The following is a 13160-nucleotide window of genomic DNA, read 5'->3' as shown; positions in this document are numbered from 1 at the left end:
TCTACAAATAGTATTGCCTAAAGAATAAGGTTTGGAAAGTGCTTTCTTTTATGGAGTTTGAAAAAAACAGAGCTCTACTGGCAGATAGGGGTGTATGGAGCCTTCGCTCCCCTCTAGGAAAATCACACTGCAGACTTTTAAGGTTTAAGAGCAAAGCTAAGCCATCATCTGCAGTTACCAATTGCTTTGAAAAAGAACTGATGGCTCAGCCATAATACAGACTGAATGCTTGATGATAGGCTGCAATCTGTAGACTTACAGAATACCTTGTTACCATTTTGGCCTTCTACAAGGCAGCACTTCTGACCAGAGAACTCATGAATAGCGTGTGGTCTGATACACCAAGCCATAAAGTTCGACGGGCATTGTAGTACTCCATCATCAAAAGGGAATGCTATATATGATACTCCCCATGAGCATGTCGCTCAGCTTTTCGTGGTTCCTAACTTTCGCTACATTCTGTCCTTTCTTTCAACCACCTCTAGGGACTTATTCAGAGGTCCCTATGACCAGTTGACTAAGATAAAAAAAAAAAAAAGTTCAAGGTTGCTTTACAGAGGGTGCTATATAACATGGCAGCAGCTGAAAGTAGATGCTGCTCAAGCATCACTTGAGGGTGGTCCAAAGGACAGTCTGGTGAGAGGACATCCTGCCATCAGGAAGAACTTCCAAGCGGTGTACTTGGTTATTCATTTTTGCCTAGAATGAGAGAGTGCAACATAGGAATTACATCAATTCAAGGGCGATGACTAATGGTTTGGTTGATGGTTAGGGACTTGGAGGAATACACTTAAAAAGTGGTGGCAAGGAGGAATAAGGAGAAGTCTGTGAACAGATCTCTTGGAATAGGCAAACTATAAAAATATTTGTTTTTGTCTCACGAAAGAGAAGCTCAATGATTAGGTGGGCGAGATGACCAATTCTGTGGATGTTGGCCAGCCTCTTTTCTGAGCAACACCTGTCTGTGCCCATTAAACTAGTAAATATAGTAGCCATGTCATCATGGGTGGAGGTTATGCATGGACTCAGAAACATGAACTTACCCTCAACAAGGCTACAGCCCCTGCTCTATGCCTACTACCCATTGCTGGCTGTGCAACCACAGAGGCTGTAGCTACACAGAGACAACAGGTTTCCATGCACATCTTTTTTTTTTAATGTTTTACTTATTTTTGAGAGAGAGAGAGAGACAGCGTGAACAGGGGAGGGTCAGAGAGAGAGAGGGAGACACAGAATCCAAAGACAGACTCCAAGCACTAAGCTAGCTGTCAACACAGAGCCCGACACAGGGCTCCAACCCACAAACTGTGAGATCGTAACCTGAGCCGAAGTCGGACACTTAACCGACTGAGTCACCCAGGCAACCCCCAGGCACATCTCCTTAAGCTCCCCCTTTACTGTCCCAATTTGGTGGTAAGATGTACTGAGCTTCTTGTACTTCTCTCAAACTCTCACTTCAGAAGATTGCCAGTGGGCATCCAAAGGATGTATTAATAACTCTTTCCCTGATCCTTCAACTTCTACTTCCCCAGCAGGGGGTCACATTTGTATGAAGTCTAATTTTCTTATTCCTATAATATTCATGGGGCTTTGTTTCATTGGGTGGACCCTGTGTAAACCATCCACTGAGGCCTGTTGAGAGTGCTAGTTTTTTCAGGATAAAACTTGTATTTACAATTTGTCCATACTCTAGAATGTGAAGATTCCAATGTGTAGAAAGAAAGAAAAGAAATACTCCGAATCCAAAGTAATGTTAAAGGCTTTCTTTTGGTGTAAGACTGCATATGATTTATGTCTTCCTTTTTTCTACTATATGGCTTCCAAAATTTTTATAATAAATATGCTTGGTCTATTACTTGATTAGTGGGAAAAAAATAACTGTTTTGAAAAAGGCAGGAAATTTAAAGAGTACAGATCATTTGATGACTAGCATACATACACTAGGTAGAGTGTAACATGCAATCCATTTGTTGAAGAGTTGAATTAATCAGTTTGCACCCAGTGTCTACCCATAGTAAGGTTATAGTTCAAAAAATACCTTGGTTTTCAGTACGTCAAACAATAGGACTCACTGGGTGTGTTCACGAGACTCCTTTGGCTATAAGAAGAGTCTGTCTAAGGCTGTAAGTATGGTGGCTTATTGAAGAACACGCAGTACATTACAACTGCTAGAATTTGTAGTTGTCCCAAATTTCATAAAGGCACAGAGCACTTGGAATTTGGACCTACATCGAAGTTCCTCTGGCTCTGAAACACCTCTTACGGACTTGGGTAAAAGTTATGGGTCTTTACAGAAATACCTAACAGACGATTCACCTTCCTCCTGTAGTTTTCTTTGTGTGTGTGTGCGTGTGTAGTGGCTAACAAAGAAAATTAGATCATTCATAAGAAAAAATTAAAATTTTTCTCATTCTTTGTATATCATAAGTATTTTACTTATAGGCAATGGGAAGCTATAGTGAAGTTTGAAACAGCGATATAAACTGTTCAAGTCTGATATTGAAATTAATAGCGAAATACCCTGGAAATGGTAAAAAGACAAAACTCGCAGAGGCAGAGAAGCCAAGTTAGGTTGCTAGTCTAGCAATCTAGGCAAGAAATAATAGGGAACTGACTCAGCAAACCAGCAAGAAAACCAGCAAGATGGGCCAAGAGTTATGTCAGAGAAACTAATGAAAGTATTAGCATAGTTAGAAACCTATGAGTTTAATTTTAAGGAAAAGCCATATTTTTATTGGCAAAGAACAAAGAAAGGTTTGCCCTGCATTTACCCAGAGGTATATGAGATTTACAATCCTATGGATTTGTTAATAGTAGACTCTTCCTATCTGTCTGACAAAGCAAACTGATGATTCATGATCTTATGATTGCTATATCAGAATGGAGGGAAAGTATTGATCACCATAGATTAGATTGTGCTGCAGTTAGCACCCCTAAATCTCAGAGGCTTGAAACCACACATCATTCACATTACATGCCCATCATGGTTCAGCTGAGGGTCAGCACTGTTCTGGAGTTTGGCTCCAGGATTAGGATGAAATTGCAGTCACCATCTGCAACCACTGCCTTTCACTGTAGTAGAGGGAAAGAGAAAGTGGCCAGTCTTGAAAACATCTATCTGGAGTGGGACATGAAATTTCACTGGCCAAAGTAAATCGTATGGTTCCACCCAATTTCTAGGGAGTAGAGAGGTGCAGTCCTTACATGCCCAGTCAGAACCAGAAATCCTTCCGTGAACTCTACTGTCTACCCCACTTACGTTTCATAGCTAGCAGTGATAGCTGTCTTGAATCTCATGAACTACCCAGAGATCAGGAAAAACTGTTTTAAAATAAGACCCCACCTGCAACAGCAAGTAATGATGCTATTATTTCCCACAAGCTTAGTTAGGAAGCCCTAAGGTCTTAGCTATTTATAGTTGCAAACACCCCAAGACATTTCCTGACAGCTTATGGATGTGGGATACAGTAATAGTCTTAGTAGAATTTCCGTTCTGGTTTCTGTCTTGTCGGGAATCCTCCCTGCGGTCTACCCAGGGCCTCCCCAGCCATACCCTGGGCTTGTTCCTCACCTTCTGCCCTGCTGCACACAGTGACTGTTAAGCAGCTGTCGTCTCCCACCGCAGGGGGGCGGGGGGCCTTCCATCCACAAGGCATTGTTAGTGCAGCAGCATATGCTAGTGGAGCACTGGGGAAACAGGCTGGATGGAAAATAGAGGGACTTAATTGAATTAGAAGCATACACTCTGGATATTCTGGTCTGTAGTGTTTACAGCCCTCTTTCTGCTTGCCAGAGAAAATCTGTCTACTTTCACATGATCTGCTAGCATTTGGGATTTATTCTCTGCACTTTCTACTAAATCCAGTAGCTGTATCTTACTCCTTCGCATCCTCACTTTCTATAAACTAGAGAAAAGATGGTCTTTAGCAATAGTTCAGCAATCCTGGCTAGAAATAGACAATAGAAGTGGTTCTAGAATGAAGGAGGGCCTTAAGGCATCCCACATGCTGGGTTCTATCTTCTTGGCAACTGCCAGCCCTCTAAGCAAGAATTCCCACACTTTCCTGATGATAGTAAGCAACAGGGTGTTGGTTAAAAAACAGACTATCCATCCTGTCCTGGGGAAGATATGAATAGAAGGTATGGATAGAATCTAGGAACTTGATTTTAGAAAACATTTGACATGAATTGTATTGTCAAGCAAGTTTGGGAAACACTAGACAGTGTTTGTTCCCTTCCTCTTGCAATGCTTGGATATTTTTCAGCTTTGCCAAACAAAGCTACAAGGCTGGAAAATATCACCACCAAGCCCTTCTCAAATAATCTCAACTCAATCCGATCTTCTCTATTATAAAATTTTTCAGCCTCTGAGTATATTTAGTATACTTTCCTATATTTTTATACAGTATTAGGCTATTTTCTCCAGCTGTTGTGCTATGTATGTCTAGTTTCTCACTAAAAATATGAATTGTCTAAGGTCAAGGCTAATGGCTCTACTCTGTCTTCCTCTCTCTTTTCCCACATCTAGTGATTATCTATCTATCTACCTGTCTATCTATCTATCTATCTATCTATCTATCTATCTATCTATCTACTTATTCATCCATTCATCCATCTACCCATCCACCACCTACCTACCAATCACTCCCCATTAAAGTGGAAACTCCCTGAGAGCATGGAGCTTGCCTTCTCCACGGCACCTAGAACTGCTCCCAACATATATTATGGACCCTGAACAAGTGAGTCTTGACTAGTGGGTCAAATTAACATGAAAGGTTTGAATAAGTCTGAGACATCTCAAAAGTCACAAAGTTGCTTGCTATCTTCACTGTGCTTTATGATTATTCCCCTTTCTTCTCACTTATGCGCTCTTTCCAGTCCCTGTCCTTTCCCTCGGTCTAGATTCTAAAGGGTGCATTACCCAATCTAATGGAGAAAGAGAGGGCAGAGGTAAATATAAGGAGCGTACATTTTTAACTTTTGCTGACCCACAATCTGTTTCTCTTGTTTTTGTTGACAGAAGTCTGAATCTCCCTCAGGGAACAATCTCAGTCTCTGAATTAAGGTAAGATTGTCCCAGAACTGAATAACCCAATTATTCCTTTCCTTCAAGACTTGTTTCAGGAATGGCTATGTGATTTCTGGGTCCAATCAGAGTTTGGGATTTTTGCTGGGACTTTGGGAAACACCGGCTCTGGTACTGCTGAGGCTGTTAGCTGGAGAATATTAGAATAGCTAGAGTTTCTGGGAAGCCCTCCCGTTAGATTGGAACTAACACAGAGAAGAACAGGGCAAAGTGCTGGCCAGAGAAAGAGACAGGTACAGTATGACACCTGGGCGCAGGCCATGAGAATGTGAACCAGGGGAACAGGCTAGAGTACACCTTTTCTCTTTTACCGCAGGTCAGCACCCCAAACGTTGTGCATAAGGCATAGTCCTCAGGGCAGGCTGGGTAAAGAAGAGAGCTTTCATTGCCAACACATAACCAGGCCAATTTCTTGTCACCCTTGAACAATATTCAGGGGCTTTCCTAAAGGCCCTTGCATACTATTTTTGTATACTCTGCACTCAAATTGCCACACTATCTACAGTAGATGTGTTTCTACTCCAGTCTGTGAGCTGCTCCTTGAGAGCAGGGTCAGATTTTCTCCACGTTGTACCCCTACACCTAGCAGTGCCTAGGTATACCGTTCTCTGTACACACTGGTTACACAATGCAGGGGGTACATTTTACTTCTAAGTCTCTTGACTTGAAATTCCAAAAGACATGCCCCCACCAGAATTAGAGCTACTAAAAGAAAATACTTTGTTTTCTTGACCTTGCTGGGTAGACATGAGTCAGCTGTGAACTCACCTCTTTGGCCCTTCTCCTTCTCTGCGCAGAAGACAGCCTCCAGCCAATCTGTGAGGAGATATGCCACGGAGAAGCAGGCAGCAGCCTCCTGCCCCTGGAAGAGGGGGGCCATGACAGAAAGCCTAGCCTGCTGCTCTTGCTCTTTGGAGATTGCCCAAGGTGACCTGAATGCCCCACTATACCCTGTGAAAAGCAGAAGGAAAACATTTCAGGAGAGGACAAGAGGGTGAGAGAGAGCAATTAGAGATTTTTGGCCTCAGTTTTGTTTATAGCAGCTAGTCCTAAGGAAACTGACAGCAGCCATTCCCCTGTAAGTATATGGATTCCACTGGATGGAAATGCAAGCTAAGGCATAAGTGCCTGGCTCTTTTCTCTTTCTTTTTCTTCTCTTCCTTCCTTCCTTTTTTCCCTTTTATCCTTTCTTTCTTTCCTTCCCTCTCTTTTTCTTTTCCTTCTTTCTCACATAATAACATTTACCTCCAGTCCTCAGAAAGAGTTGGTATAAATAGCTATTTACATTTGAGAAGCATTTTGAAGAGCCCAATCAAAAGGCCACTTTCCCACATCTTAGCTATTGTGAATAATGCTGTAAGGAACATGGGAGCACCGATATCACCTGATGGTACTGATTTTATTTACTTGGATATGTACCCAGAAATGAGAGTGCCGGATCACCTGGTAGTTCTATTTTTAATTTCTTGAGGAACCTACATACTGTTTTCCATAATGGTTGTACCAATTTACATTCCTACCACCAGTGTACAAGAGTTCCCTTTGTGTCTGACAGATGAATGGATAAAGGAAATGTATAAGAATATATAATATGTGTATCTTTATAGATATATATTTGTAGATCTCTATATAGATACATACAGTGGAATACTATTCAGCATTAACAAAGGAGTTGTTGTATTTGCAACTATGTGGATGAACCTAGAAGACATTATGCTAAGTGAAATAAACCAGACATTGAAAGAAAAGTCCTGCGTGGTCTCACTTGTATTTAGAATCTAAAGAAGTCTAACTCATAGAACCAGAGAATAGAATAATGGTTACCAGGAGCTAGAGATTGGGGAAAATGGAAGATGTTAGTTAAAGGGTACAAAATTCAGTCATGTGGGATGAATGAGTCTGGAAACCTAAGTATAGCATGATGACTGTAGATAATAACCCTGTATTGATTACTAGAAATTTGCTAGAGAGTTTCACAAAGAGAAACAGAACTATGTTAATATGTCAATTAGTTTGTATTCATTTCACTGTGTCCATGCACATCAAATCATCATCTAGTACACCTTAAAAACACACAATTTTCATTTAAAAAAAAAAGGTCACTGTTTCTCGGTAACTAATTCCTATTACTCATTGGGATTTCAACACAATTTTTCTTCCTAAAGAGAGAGGCTGCCTTTACACACTACTTCTCATAAACAAATCACCACATTCCCACATTATCTTCTTTTTGCCTTGTGTACCTAAGGTTTCTTCTTTGAACTCATATTGAAATCATGACCAAAGTATGGACAACCAGTTGTGAGGAAGATTGAGATCAGGAAACAAATATTGTACCTACAGATAAATGCCAATGAACATGATTTGGGCAATTAGGAAAACATTTCTTTCCTCTCAGCAAATATTTTGATGAATAGCTCCCTTGCTGGGCCAACCTTACTCTCACATTCTTTGTATCATCTTCTCAGCTGGGCTAGGCTCCTCTCTTCTACTCACAGCCTGCCTTGAGGGCAAACTTTAATCAAAGTTTATACGCAGTAGATCAAGATGGAAGAAGGTTCCTTGGAAGTGCATAAAGCCAAATTCCACAGTGCTAGAGAAAGAGGTAACACTTGTGCAAATACAGCTAAGTATTTAATCAGCAACTCTGATCCAGCTCCTGTGGAAGGAAGATGGATAGGATTCCTTTCAGGTGTGCCCAGCTCTTAAATACCCAGTGTCTTATTCTCTTCTCTGGGAAATACACTTACAAAATACAAGCAAGTCTCCAAGGGCCACTCTCACACACTTTATAAATGTTAACAATTTTCTCATCACTGATACGATGTTCACATGATGGCTTCTATTAACACAACCAACAAGTTATACAACAGTGTCCTACTTTTTTTTTTTTTTTATGCCTCTTGGTATTTCTGCCTCATGACAGTGATGAAAAAGAATCCCATACCTTCCCTGATATTTTGAGGTAATTATTCCCACTTGCTGTAACACAAACTGAGTTGGCTCCAGTGGAAATCCCACTAATAGTGACAAGCTGGCTTTGGCTACCATTTGATCTCAGGAACAAAAACACTGTTCTATATGTCTATGTCAATGCACAGTACACAAAGAGGTGTTGACAACTGTTACAGTGTGTATTCCAGAGACAAACAGACGTAAAGCCAGGTGTTACCCCTGAAACGAATGGCCAGTTTAGGTGATACTCAATAGCCTCTCAACTGACTCAGTGGAAAACAATGAAAGACATTGCTAACTGCTGTGTAGTACCATTTATATCTCCCATTCTCTCCCCTACAAAATTGTTTCCTGAAATATATAAGAATGTAGCATTGTGTATCACCATAACAAATACCTATGATAAATCATAAATCTGTCCTAGTTTATATCATTTTGAGGATGACTGATGATAATAACTAGTTTTAGGCAATTATAGAGCACAACATTCATCCTCATAAGACATGATTGAGTAGTTATAACAATATCAATATATTAGATGATGGCCTAGAAAAAAAGAGGGTTAGAAAGAGGCTGCAGACAGGGATGTCTGGGAGCTGACTTGCGTTGGCCTGCAAGAGATAGTTGTACACACCTCTCCCAACATTCTGATCAGTGACACCACGTGGTAGCTGCACATTGGCCACTGTGAAAGTATTTACACAGTGTTCACAGTTGGGTGGAAACCACTTGCCAAAAAATCAAGAGACGTCTGTTCCAGTTCTATGGAATTTTATGTCCCTAAGCAAACCCCTTCATGTGTGTACTGGGCATTTCATTCAGCATGCGGTTTCTCAACCTTTAAATAATGAATAAAAGTGTGAAGAAATAGTTAAGGGTACTATCAGTATATTCTTGCTTGGTGAAGACAAGAGTTCTGAGCTTTGATGATCACCACTGCCAGCACCTTCACTTAGTAGAACTGAAGAGAGGACACTCCTCTACCTAGCCATCCTTCTCTAATCCTTCTTCCCCTGACCTGTTTGATAAAGTTCCCACAGAAGCACATTCTGAGACAAAGAATGGAATGCGAGTGACTTGTTATGGAAGTGCTCCCCAAGAAACCTTGGGAAGCAAGATAAGGATGAGGAAGAAGCCAAGTGAAGGTGTGATTTCAGGAGAAAGCCCATTAAGAGCTCAGGAGCATGTATTATGCCACAGTTTGGCCTCAGATCACAGAAGCTGGGCTTTTGTGCCCCCTCTGCACCCCACCCATAGCCCCACCACACACACTTAGACATAGACACTGCCATTGGCTATGGGAGAGGGGAGTTAAACTCCCTAGCACTCTGATCTCTGCATGGAAGGTTTGACTCCAGTGCCCACCTCTGAAAGTCAAAGGTGCCAGTCATTAGCCGCAGAGCCTGGAGAAGAGGGAAATGGGTGCACAGAGTTGGGGAAAAGGATGCAGCAACACTGCTGACTATACTTCCACAAGTCATGTTCTACTGAGAACTGGTCTTCATCTAGGCTAGCCTGGGGTAATACAGCTTTTCTCAGAAAAACTAACATGATTTGTCTATTTTCCTGGCCTAATGGAGGCATATTAGGGAAGAACTGCACTCCCAAAATCTAGAAAATAAGAAAATAGTTATTCTGTATAAAAATATCCAGTCTTATTTCAAAGAGACAGAGACAAACAGGCAGAAACAGTGACAGAGAAAGAATGCACATGGTGGACACCATGACCTGTGCTAAACCGACAGTGAAGAAAGGGAGTTATCACCTGGGGAAGAGACACAGTGTGTCCCCCACCACAGCGAGCCTTTGAATATGGAGAGTTACATGTTATGACATGTGACAGTAACTGAAGTTTTCCTCTTGAAGGGTGGAAGTTTCCTCAACCCTAAGAAAGAATAAAAGTACATGGCTAGTACACTTGAATATAATCAGATAAGTGAATATGTAAGTTGGTATTTATACGATTCTTAAGGTTTGCTCAGCAAAGAGCTCGTATTGGGTTCATGGATGGGCATTCACACTAAGCATAATGCAAAACTCTCCATGTGATCATTCATGCCACAGGAAACCATGATACAATGAGAAAATCATTTTATGGCCCTGAATTATTTCCATGAAATCCTAATATGCTACAGAACTCAGAGTGTTTCCTCTTCTGCAAAATTTCCACAGATAATGTAAGAATTATTACCCCACTATACACTGGGAAGCTGAGGCACCAATTAACTGGTGAGTCTATTGGAGGAGTCCTACACTTTGAAATAATACGTTCTAACATGGAATATGAATGCTTGGAGATGTTACATTTTGTTGCATCTAAGCAGCCACAAACACCCCCCACCCCCAAATACACACACAGTGCTCATTAAGTTTTGGGTTATTTCTTGGTTTTTGTCTATTTCATGCAACTCCATATTTTTTTAAAAAAGATTATTTTTTCTATTTCCTCCTTTTATTTTAAGATGTAATCCTAGTTATCTCAGGGAAGTAAAAATCCTAGTGTGAAATAGTTAATAGGAGTTTTTAATAATCATTACTCATAAAATCTCAAGTGGCTTTGGTGGGCATCTGGTCGTCATTAAGAGGATTGAATTTATCAGACAAGTCATTTTGCTTAATTAGGTGGCTAACTGGCAGGGCCTTTCTTACTGAAAAAGCATTAAAATCATCAGTGAAAGCCTCAAGAAGTCCTTGATTGGACCATTTTGTCATTGTTTTACTGGGTATCATCAAATTCCCACTTGCAACCCCAAGGAATTAATTCAAGTTCCAGAACCCTGCATAAAGCTCTCAGAATCAGTTAGCCAACTTAAACTATGGCAACTTAATTAAAAATAATAAAGCAAACCAGTATCTCAGGTCCCAATTTACATAAAGGAATTCATGCTTTGTTATGACCCTTACTTTAACTATGATCAGTTCCTTACATCCCCAAGTCCAGCCTTAGAACACGTGTGGCCTAATAACCAGTTAGCAAGCTCCGAGTCATCTTTAGTTGGAGGAAGGGCTTCAGAGACTACAGCAGATGTTTTAATTGGACAAACACCCACTGCTCCTTCATGCAGAAACTAATAAGCTACAACTCAGTAGCATGTTCATTTTCTCATTTACTTGTATATCAAAAAGAAAAAGAAAAATAATGTAACATCTCACTCTTAAAGTTTAAAAACAAGTCACCTAAACTATTTAAAAAGGGATTAGCATTAGAGTAAATGAGCAAGGAAATGATTGGCTTAAGTAGAAAATACTAGGGTAAAAATCTGTAAATGCAATCTCTCTCTTCACCAATACTAGGGGGTTCTGACACTTTAATAGGCAGTTCAAGCATTTCTCTTCTGGTAATGTCCTTTTGCCTCATTCCTGGATGGGAAACTGAATTCTAGTCTTTGAATTCAAACATTCCCCAAGAATCCTGTGGAGGCTTCCCACAGCTCATAGGTCTAACGACTCTATCAGGATAGAAGAAACAGTAATAATTGGATCCCATGAGCCTCTACTTGCAGTTGTCAAGGAATGGAAAGTAAACTGATTGAGCTGTGTGGCCAGGCAACCAGACTTGTGAACACCATTTGACAGACAACAACCAGAGAAACAAGAAGGAGACTTGGCCCCAGGGATCTCCAAATGCATAGAAGTGGCTATGAGTGTACTTGCATGCTCCCTATCTAGAATGGAGAAATTCCAGGCAGACTTTTCCAACCCACTAATGCTTGCTTACAGTGAAGAAAGGTGCTATATATAGCCTACACCTTAGACAGATTCTTCTTAAAGTCTGTGACTTGAAATCTGAAGCTGAAGTCACAAACCAGCTGGCCTGTCCTCACTTAAACCATCTCATCTTGTCCTCGATCTAAGCTGAATTTATTTTTGTTTTTGTTTTTAATTTTAATACTTCATTCATCATCTTTCCCTTCCCCAAACACACAAAGTTACCTGGAATCTTGTAGGCATCAAATCTTAAAGCTTTCCTGTATAATTAATGTGCAAAAGCACATGATCCTGGCAAAATGGGAGATTTTCATAGATTTTATCAAATAATTTATTTGTAAATGGCAATTAGCCTATATAACAGGATAGGCCTTGATACATGATAATCTTATTAGTAGAAATCACAGGACTCATGAGTCTTGGTTCAAAATACCCTCTGTATCTTACTCCTTGATCAGCACATCCAAATAGGTTCAACTAACAGCCCAAGTCTCTCGTTCAAACTGCCAACTACTTGTATATCTGGGCAGGTTGGCAATTTTTTGGTCTTCAGGTTTCCTAATTCACAAAATGTGGGGGTTGGAATCCAAAGGGATTCATTTATGCTGTAACATCTTTTATTTTATTGACCATAGTGTATAATAAACTAGAAAGTCCTGTGTAGCAGAAGGTGATTTTGTTTAAGTAAAATTTTAAGAAGAGAATTTGGTAGCAATGTTAAGCACCAACCACAGAAGCATAACTATGGAGTGTGGTGAAGAGAAATAATCATCATAAATGCCATTACTGAGCACTTCCTGTAGACCATGGGATCTTCCAAGAGCTTCCATGGGTTTTATTGGTCTAGTGTAGCCAATAGGCTATTATTATTAAAAACCCATATTAATACTTACCATTTCTGCCTTCTCAGATGAGTAGCTTAATTGATATCATGGGAAGGTGGGTGAATCTGTCTACTCTTACTTTCTTCTTTCAGAGACTAGTAAAGGAGGGGACATGGAAAGACTAACATTTCAGAGTCTCTTTTAGAGTTGTAAATATGGGCTAGTTTGGTGAATGTTGAGTAAGTTTAATAGGGTTCTATTCAAGTGGAACGAAGGATAATAAGCTAAGACAAAACATCTCTCCAGAGGATCCAAGTTTGAGAAGCTCAGAATGGAGTGAGAGGGTGATGCAAGAAGCATCTAGAGCCAGAGAGTTTACCAAGCTACCTAGATATATAAAGCTCACTCATCTTCCCAACCCATGAGCTGAAGGGCTTAAGTTCTTCAAGTCAGAATGGAGTCAGTGTAGAAGACAGACATCAGACATGAGAAATTAGTGGGATTCAGCAAAAACCCAATCCCAGACATAGAACTCATATAGAACAGTAGCACTCCAGGGAGTTCCCAAGAATCTCGAAGGAGGCTTG

The sequence above is a fragment of the Suricata suricatta genome, chromosome 13, assembly GCF_006229205.1.
Source record: "Suricata suricatta isolate VVHF042 chromosome 13, meerkat_22Aug2017_6uvM2_HiC, whole genome shotgun sequence".
Lineage (NCBI taxonomy): Eukaryota > Metazoa > Chordata > Mammalia > Carnivora > Herpestidae > Suricata > Suricata suricatta.
This window is presented reverse-complemented; position numbering follows the sequence as displayed.